The sequence below is a fragment of the Tupaia chinensis genome, unplaced genomic scaffold, assembly GCF_000334495.1.
Source record: "Tupaia chinensis unplaced genomic scaffold, TupChi_1.0 Scaffold146625_1, whole genome shotgun sequence".
Taxonomy (NCBI): domain Eukaryota; kingdom Metazoa; phylum Chordata; class Mammalia; order Scandentia; family Tupaiidae; genus Tupaia; species Tupaia belangeri.
The window spans coordinates 443,108-450,607 of record NW_006206481.1 but is presented as its reverse complement, the minus strand read 5'-3'; the positions used below and the strand labels follow the sequence as shown (position 1 = coordinate 450,607).

At 41.5% G+C, this 7,500-nt stretch overlaps 1 pseudogene; it reads left to right on the top strand.

Moving 5' to 3' along the window:
* The window catches only part of LOC102497140 (nucleophosmin pseudogene), a 6,655-nt pseudogene extending 4,348 nt beyond the window's left edge, over window positions 1–2,307 (top strand).
* The last annotated feature ends 5,193 nt before the right edge of the window (window positions 2,308–7,500 follow it).

Genomic DNA, 7,500 nt, shown 5'->3' with positions numbered 1-7,500 from the left:
ATCAGCTGAGCAGAGTCGATGGCTTTATCTCAGTGGGCCCTACGGGTAAGCTGAGGAGGAGCGAAGAAGAACTGAAAGCCACAAGGTGGGCCAGAAGGTACAGGGTGTTGAGTTCAGCCACAGAAACGGGCCTCCAGTCAGTGGGTAGAACCAGGGAGTGATGAGGGAATAGAAAGAACACATGAGTGTTGAGAGACGTTTTGAGAGAAAGGTCACTAAGTTTGGAGGCTGATACAGTCTGAGAAGGGTGAAGGGCTCAAAGTCCTAAAGAAAACTGGAAAGATTTGAACCTATAGGACAGTTGTGGTGTCCCTTTCAAAGGCAGACAGTAGGGAGTTGGAGCTTCAAATTACTGGCTGTGTGACCTTGGGCTTGTTACTTTCTTACTCTAAGGCTCAGTTTCCTCTGAAGAAAAACAGAATTTTAGGGGCTAGCAGGTGGCATAGTGGTTAAGGCACTGGACTCCCATATGTCCAACTGCAGCTTGAGACCCAGACCTGGCAGCTTGAAAATCACATTGAGCACATGTGTGTGCATGCCCAAAACCCCAGGAGAAGGGAGGAGAAGGGATTGTGGCATGACCCTTCCTCCTGGGGGGTGATTTTTCACTTTCTCTCTCACTGTCTCTCTCTGGCAAACACATGCACTCTATGGCAAAAACCTTCAAAAAAAAAAAAAAGAAATTTTAATAATATGTACTATGATAATTAATTTTATGTCTCAGCTTGCCTAGGCCACAGGATGCCCAGTAGTCTGTGTGTTTCTTCAAGGGTGTTGGTAAACGAAATTGACAATTTAATCGGTGGACTGAACAAAACAGATTATTCTCCCTAAAGTAGTGGGCCTTATCCAATCAAGTGATGGTCTGAACAGAACAGAAAGATCAGCCCTCTCCCAAGCAAGAAGAAAATCCTCCTAAAAACTGCCTGTGGACTTTGTATTCACCATTGGTTTTTCCTCTGTCTCAAGCCTGCTAGCCCATTCTGCAGATTCGGACTGACTAGTCTCTACAGTCTGTGTGTCCATTCCATATTTGTGTGTGTATATATACACACATTCCTTATTTTATATATATATATATATATACACCATATATATGTGTGTGTATATATGTGTATATATATATGTATATATATATATATGTATGTATATACACATATATACACACACACATATAAGATATATAGATGGTAGATAGGAATGGATTTAAATAATGCATGGAAAAATGGAATCAAAGTATGAGTTTATTTTAGTGCAAAAAACTGGAAATTCATGCCTACTTTTCTCATAGTACACATTTTCCATGAACTTTTAGATCTTGCTCTCACGCCTGTGTGTTTGTGTGTGTTTGTGTGTGTGTGTGTGTGAGACTATATATCTATACAGACATAGATATTTTTCTTTCTATTGGTTTTGTTTCTCTGGAGGACCCTAACCAATATACATACCTCATGGTATTATTGCATAAATTAAGTGAAATTTAACATTTAGAACAATGCCTAGCACATAATAAATATTAGTTTGCAAGGTATAGATATGTGCAAATTCAGATTATTTTCCATTGGGGAGGGTGGTTGCCATTAGAAGGCCACTGATCAGGAAACCCCAGTCCAGAAGTGTTCAGCAATAATCAGAAGAAAAGTAATAATGAATGGAGCAATAAGAAATGTCTTAGTTAAAGAACTGTGCACCAAGCCTACAGAGGGAGGGCAGCCTGGTAACTGCTTCGTGTTCTGTGACATGACAGGACATTTCCTAATAAACCTGCTTGATCCTCACCGGACACCCCAGAGGCTGTCACGACCAACCTAAGAGAAAATGACAGGTAGTTTTTAGCCTTGTAAGGTAAGTTAACCTGCAGAAGCCAAGACTGTTTTGACTGGGCCACCTGGTAGAAAAGCAGACTCCAAAGCCATCTTGGTTTCTCCGCACTCCGGCAGGTTAACATCATGTACCGAACCAGGCAATCTGATGTGACACTGGGTTCCCAAAAGGCTAGACAAACCTCTCTCCTTCAAATGCTCCTTGAACCAGCACTTTCGTCTCCCTGCTGATTCCCTCATTAAAGAATTAAATCAAACTTTGACTCCCAGTTACTATCTATTTGTAGAAGAATTACGTTTCTCACACTCCTTAGGGAGCCATGTTGAGAACTTGGAATGCCAGCTTCTAAATCTGCAGCAGGAGGTGGGTGATTTCACAGAGGAGCTGTTTGAAATAACGTTCGTGGAAGAAAATGTGCTGCCCACGAAGTGCGATGATTGGCCCAGTGCTTCTCAACCGTTCTGTGTTATCGAACCCCATTAAGAAGACTTTTTAGATATCCCCACACACACTCACTCTCCTCCCCATCGAATTTTAATACAACAGATGCAGTAGACCCCTTACCTGTGAGGGATCCATTCCGAGACCTCTGGTGGGTGCCCGAAACCACAGACAGTGTATGTGCTGTGTCTTTTCTAACCGATAAGCGAGATGACTGCTCAGTGACAAACGGGTGGCATATATCGTGCATACACACTGGACAAAGGAATGGCGCACCGCACTACTTAAAATGGTGCACAACTTAAAACTATGAATTGGTTTTTTTCTAGAATTTTTCATTTAACAGTTTCAGACCACCATTGACCACGGGTAACTAAAACTGCTAAAAGCAAACTACGATAGGTAAGGGGTGACAGCTGTACACTGTGAGAGCTGTTTATATACCATAGCCCTTTGGAGGGTCACAAACCATCTCTACAGCTAATACATTTTCACACACACGTACTTCCAAGATCCGAGGAGTTCTCAAAAGGCACTATAGCCAAGGGAGGGATTTAAGCTCTACTCTATCACCTTTAACCTCAGGAAGTTGCTTCCTTTTTCATAGGGCTGATGTAGAGTACAGAAGAGGGGCAGTGTTGAAGGTGTGAGGGTCACTCTTCCTGGGAGTTTTTGTTTGGGCAGAGGAATTACTCTCTAATATCTACCCTCACAACCTCCACCCAACCCAGCCCTCCCCTATTCCTACATAGGCTCATCCCTATTTAGATATTTTCTTTTTAGAGTTTTTCATCTCTTTATCTCTCTTTTTTTAACAGCCAGAGCATGAGTATGCTGGCCAAAGAGAGAAAGAGAAGGAGAAAGGGAGAGAGCATCCTCTCCCCCATTTCTCCATCCTGTCAGAATTTTGAGCCCAAGTGCACACACACCCAGCATGTTTCTAGTGCTGCCAGGGCTGAGACTGGAACCTCAGTTGACCATATAAAATCTAGTTTCCCCACTCACTAAGCTATGGGCCAGCGCTACATGTTGTTCTTTCTGGTCCTTCAGATTAGAATGCTCTGAAGTATATATACATATACACATTTTAAAATTGTTCATCTCCATGAACAATTTCTGGTATGCTCCTTATGAACATGATGCACCAATGGAGGCCTCTATAACTGTGTTTCCTCTCACTCCTTCTGGAAGGGATGACTTCTGGGTGGGGACAATTTCTGTCCCACAACAGAGTATGCCTTAGCAGTTATCTACTGGCAGAGTTGAAAAAATCTTACTTCCACTGAATAATTTTATTAAATTATAATGGTCAGGAATGGATGGTGCTACCACAGTAAAACAGGTCAGCCCAGTGAGGCTAATCCATGAGGGAAGATTCCAGTTTGCGTTAGGAGACCTCCCTGAGTACACCGGACACATGCGTGCCTATAATCTGGGGCTGTTTGCAGCTGGGAAGGAAATTATGGTTTCAAGACTCTGTTGGAATGCTGTCCCTCTGTTGCTCTGAAAGGAAAAAAAATAAACTTTAAAATAATGATGATCATGGTGGTGATGAAGTCCCAACTTCCAAGATGACCCATTTAAGTTTGGTCACTGTGGTCCCCAACCATTTTGGCACCAGGGACCAGTTCTGTGGAAGACAATTTTTCTATAGACTGGGGGTGGGATGGGAGAGGATGGTTTATGAGTGTGCAACCTAGATCCCTTGATGAGGAGTTCACAATAGAGTTCACGCTCCCATGAGAATCCAACACCACCTTTGATCTGACAGGAGGTGGAGATCAGGTGGGAAGGCTAGTCATGGGGAGTGGCGGTAAACAGAGATGAAGTTTTACTCGCTCCCCTGCCACACCCCTCCTGCTTTTCAGCCTGGTTCCTAACAAGCTATGGACCAATAATGATCTATGGCCCAAGAGTTGGGGACCCCTGTGACATAGGACTTAATAAAAGTTACTTACAATTTGTGTGACTTTTGTCCTTAAATTTTTGAATGTTTTTTCATGCTGGATTCACGTTTTTCATTCTGGCATCACATAGCCATGAAGAACAAGACACCCAGCTAGGACTGAGTTCTACTCTGTGGAGACCCTAGTAGGAAGATCCCTTGCTTGGCAGTGGAGGGAAGAGACTGGAAAGTGGGCCAGGCTGGCATCCGCAGGAGGAAGGAAAGAATATAGGCAATGGTCTCCATTTTTCCTTTGTTTCTTGTTTTAATTGCCAAAGGGCACCTGCACTCACCAAAGAGAAACACAAAGACAAAGAGAGGAAGAAAGCACCCCCAATGGGACATGGTCATGCCTCAATCTCTCCTCTATTTCATCAGGATTTAGGGCACAAATAAGTTCCCAAGAGTATTTTTTAAGCCTCTAGGGTCAAGACTTGAACTGTAGTTGGCCAGTGAAATCCAGCTCCCTTAACCATTAAGGTATTGTGCCAGCACAACGGTCTCCTTTCTTATCTTTCTTATCCCCTTAGTTATCAAAGAGATGTACTTTTCCTTACTAGAGATTATACCTTGGAAATTAACCAGGAACTACGAGGCAAAAGTCTGAAACATGTCATTAATCAATCAATGATTCAACCAGGGAGTCATGAGAGTGTGACAAGTATTGTCATAAGGGCAGTTTAAATGACACTGAAAGCACGTGGGAAGAAGTTTTAGTTTTAGTTTTGAAATTACTAGCTAAGCCAAAGAATGAGAGTACAAGAAGTCAGTGGATCCCACATCCCTTATACCAAGTTTATTTGACTTTCTTCCACCTTCTTCTCTCTGTCATGCTCAAGTATCTTTCAAAGGTTTTTGGGATCCATTTATGCCCCTTTTAAGGTTCTATTTCAAGGAAATCAAAACTGGACATCATCTTGAACACCTACTAAGCCCTCCAATAATCCATATGCATTTCCAAGACAAAGTGGGAAATGAAACTGAATTTTCTACAACCAGGACAATGTTCCATCTAATCATGAACAAAAGAAAATATTGGGCTGGCTCTGTGACCTGGTGGTTAAGGCAGCCAGGTTCCACATGGCCAAACCCATGGTTCAAGATCTGGACCCAGTAGCTTGAGAAACATACCAGGCACATGTGCATGTATGCCCCAAATCCCCAAAGGATGGACAGATGGATTGTGGTAAGACCATTCCACACAAGGGAGAGAGGTGCTGCTTCCTGCCTCTTCTGTGCACACTATTCTTCCCTTCTCCCTCTCTCTCTCTCTATCTCACTCTGGTGAGTTGACACTTCCTCTGGGAAAAAAATGTAAATTCCCTCTGCATTAAAAATAATAAAGTATATAATGAGTGAAAAATTATAAAATTATAACTACTATCTGGGGTCAAATAAATAAATCTTCCTGATATCCTAGAAGAAACATCAAGTCATTGTCTTTATTCATTTTCTGTTGTTATATTAAATATTTGACCTGGATAATTTATAAAAAATAAGGGTTGATTTAGCTCATAGTTTTGGAGACTAGGAAGTCCAATATTAAAGTATTAATATTTAGATAGGGCCTTCCTTATGTCATAATATGATGGGAAGAATTACATGGTGAGACAGAGTAAACATGTGTCAAACAGTGAGAGGGTCATTCTCACCATAATGCATTAATCCATTGATCATGAATGGGTGAATCCATTCTTGAGGGCAGAGCCCTCACAAACTAATTATCCTTTTTTTTTAAAAAAAAAAAAAAAAGGAAGCCTAAATCTTTAATGAAGTCCACATCCACAAATAGTTCCTTTAAATAAAATTTTTATGGAATTTGAGATAAAGACTGATTTCACATTTGAATCCAAGTAGGAAGACACAGAATATTGTTTACAGAAGAGGCAGGAAGCAGAAAAATCACAGTATACAACACCTTCCTCACCTCTTATTCTGCCTCACTCTCTAACACGGGTACACTGAGGATTAAATTCCTATATGAGTTTAGGAGGGGAAAAATATTCAGGTCCAGCACTTGGCATAATGGCTATGTCGCTGGACTCCCATGTAGTCAACCATGGTTTGAGTCCTGGACCCGGTAGCTTAAACTCATGCTGGGCGCGTGTATGTGTGTATGTGCGTGCCCAAGATCCCGAGAGGAGAATGGAGGAGAAGGGATTGCGGCGTGGCCATCCTCCCTGGGTGATTACTCGCTTTCTATCTTTCTGTCTTTCTCTGTCTTTCTGGTGAGCACACACACCCTATAGCAAAAACCTCTCTCAAAAAAAAAAAAAAAAAACCAGAGGGGACAAATATTCAAACCATAGCAATCATCTAGTGTCACAAGTGAAAAAAAACTAGCTTCTCTTAAAAGTTCAGTCACATGGATGACTTAATTTTTCACAGCTATGAGGTCCAGAGCTGCAAGAGTGAAGGAATGACCTGCTTTGCACTCCCAGTGTTCCAGTAAAGTGTATAATTTCCTGTCAACTCTGAGAGTATGTAATTTGTAGCATTATTACCTATTGGAGCCTCCCACAAAGCTTAATTCCTAAACCAATGTTCCAGTGTCCTAACTATTTCCGAAAGTCATTTTTAAAATAAAAAATATTGGTAGCCATTGGTTAAGGTGGCTGGATCTATGGTCAACTGAGCAATCCAAATCCTGGATGTGGTGGCTTGGAAGACATGCCAGGTCACATGCATGCATGCCCAAATATGAAAGGACGAGGAATGGAGAAGTTGCAGTGTGACCATCCTCCATGGGGGTGCGGGTGCTTTCTCACTTTCCCTCTCTCTCTCTCTCCAGTAAGCACATGTACACTCCAGTAAAAAAAAAAAAAAAAAAAAAAAAAAAAAAAAAAAAAAAAAAAAAAAAAAAAAAAAAAAAAAAAAAAAAAAGAAAAGAAAACCAGCAGATGGTGTAATGGTTACATTTCTGGACTCCCACATAGTCAACCATGGTTTAAGTCCCAGACCAGTGGCTTAAACTCATGCCAGGTGCATGTGCGTGTGTGCCCAAGATCTTGAGAGGAGAATGGAGGAGAAGGGATTGCAGCATGATCATCCTCCCTGGGGGTTGATTTTTTCATTTTCTGTCTCTCTGCCTCTTTCTGTCTCTCTGGTGAGCACACACACCCTATAGCAAAAATTCCTCTCTTAAAAAAAAAATAAATTGTAAATTTGGTTTAGTCAGAGGCCTTCAACCTCAGTGGAAATAATCACATGGGATTTGTTTATCACTATAAAGAATTAGCACTTTCATTGGAGTGTTGGAGCCTTAAACTATGAACAATAGCTTCTCACTC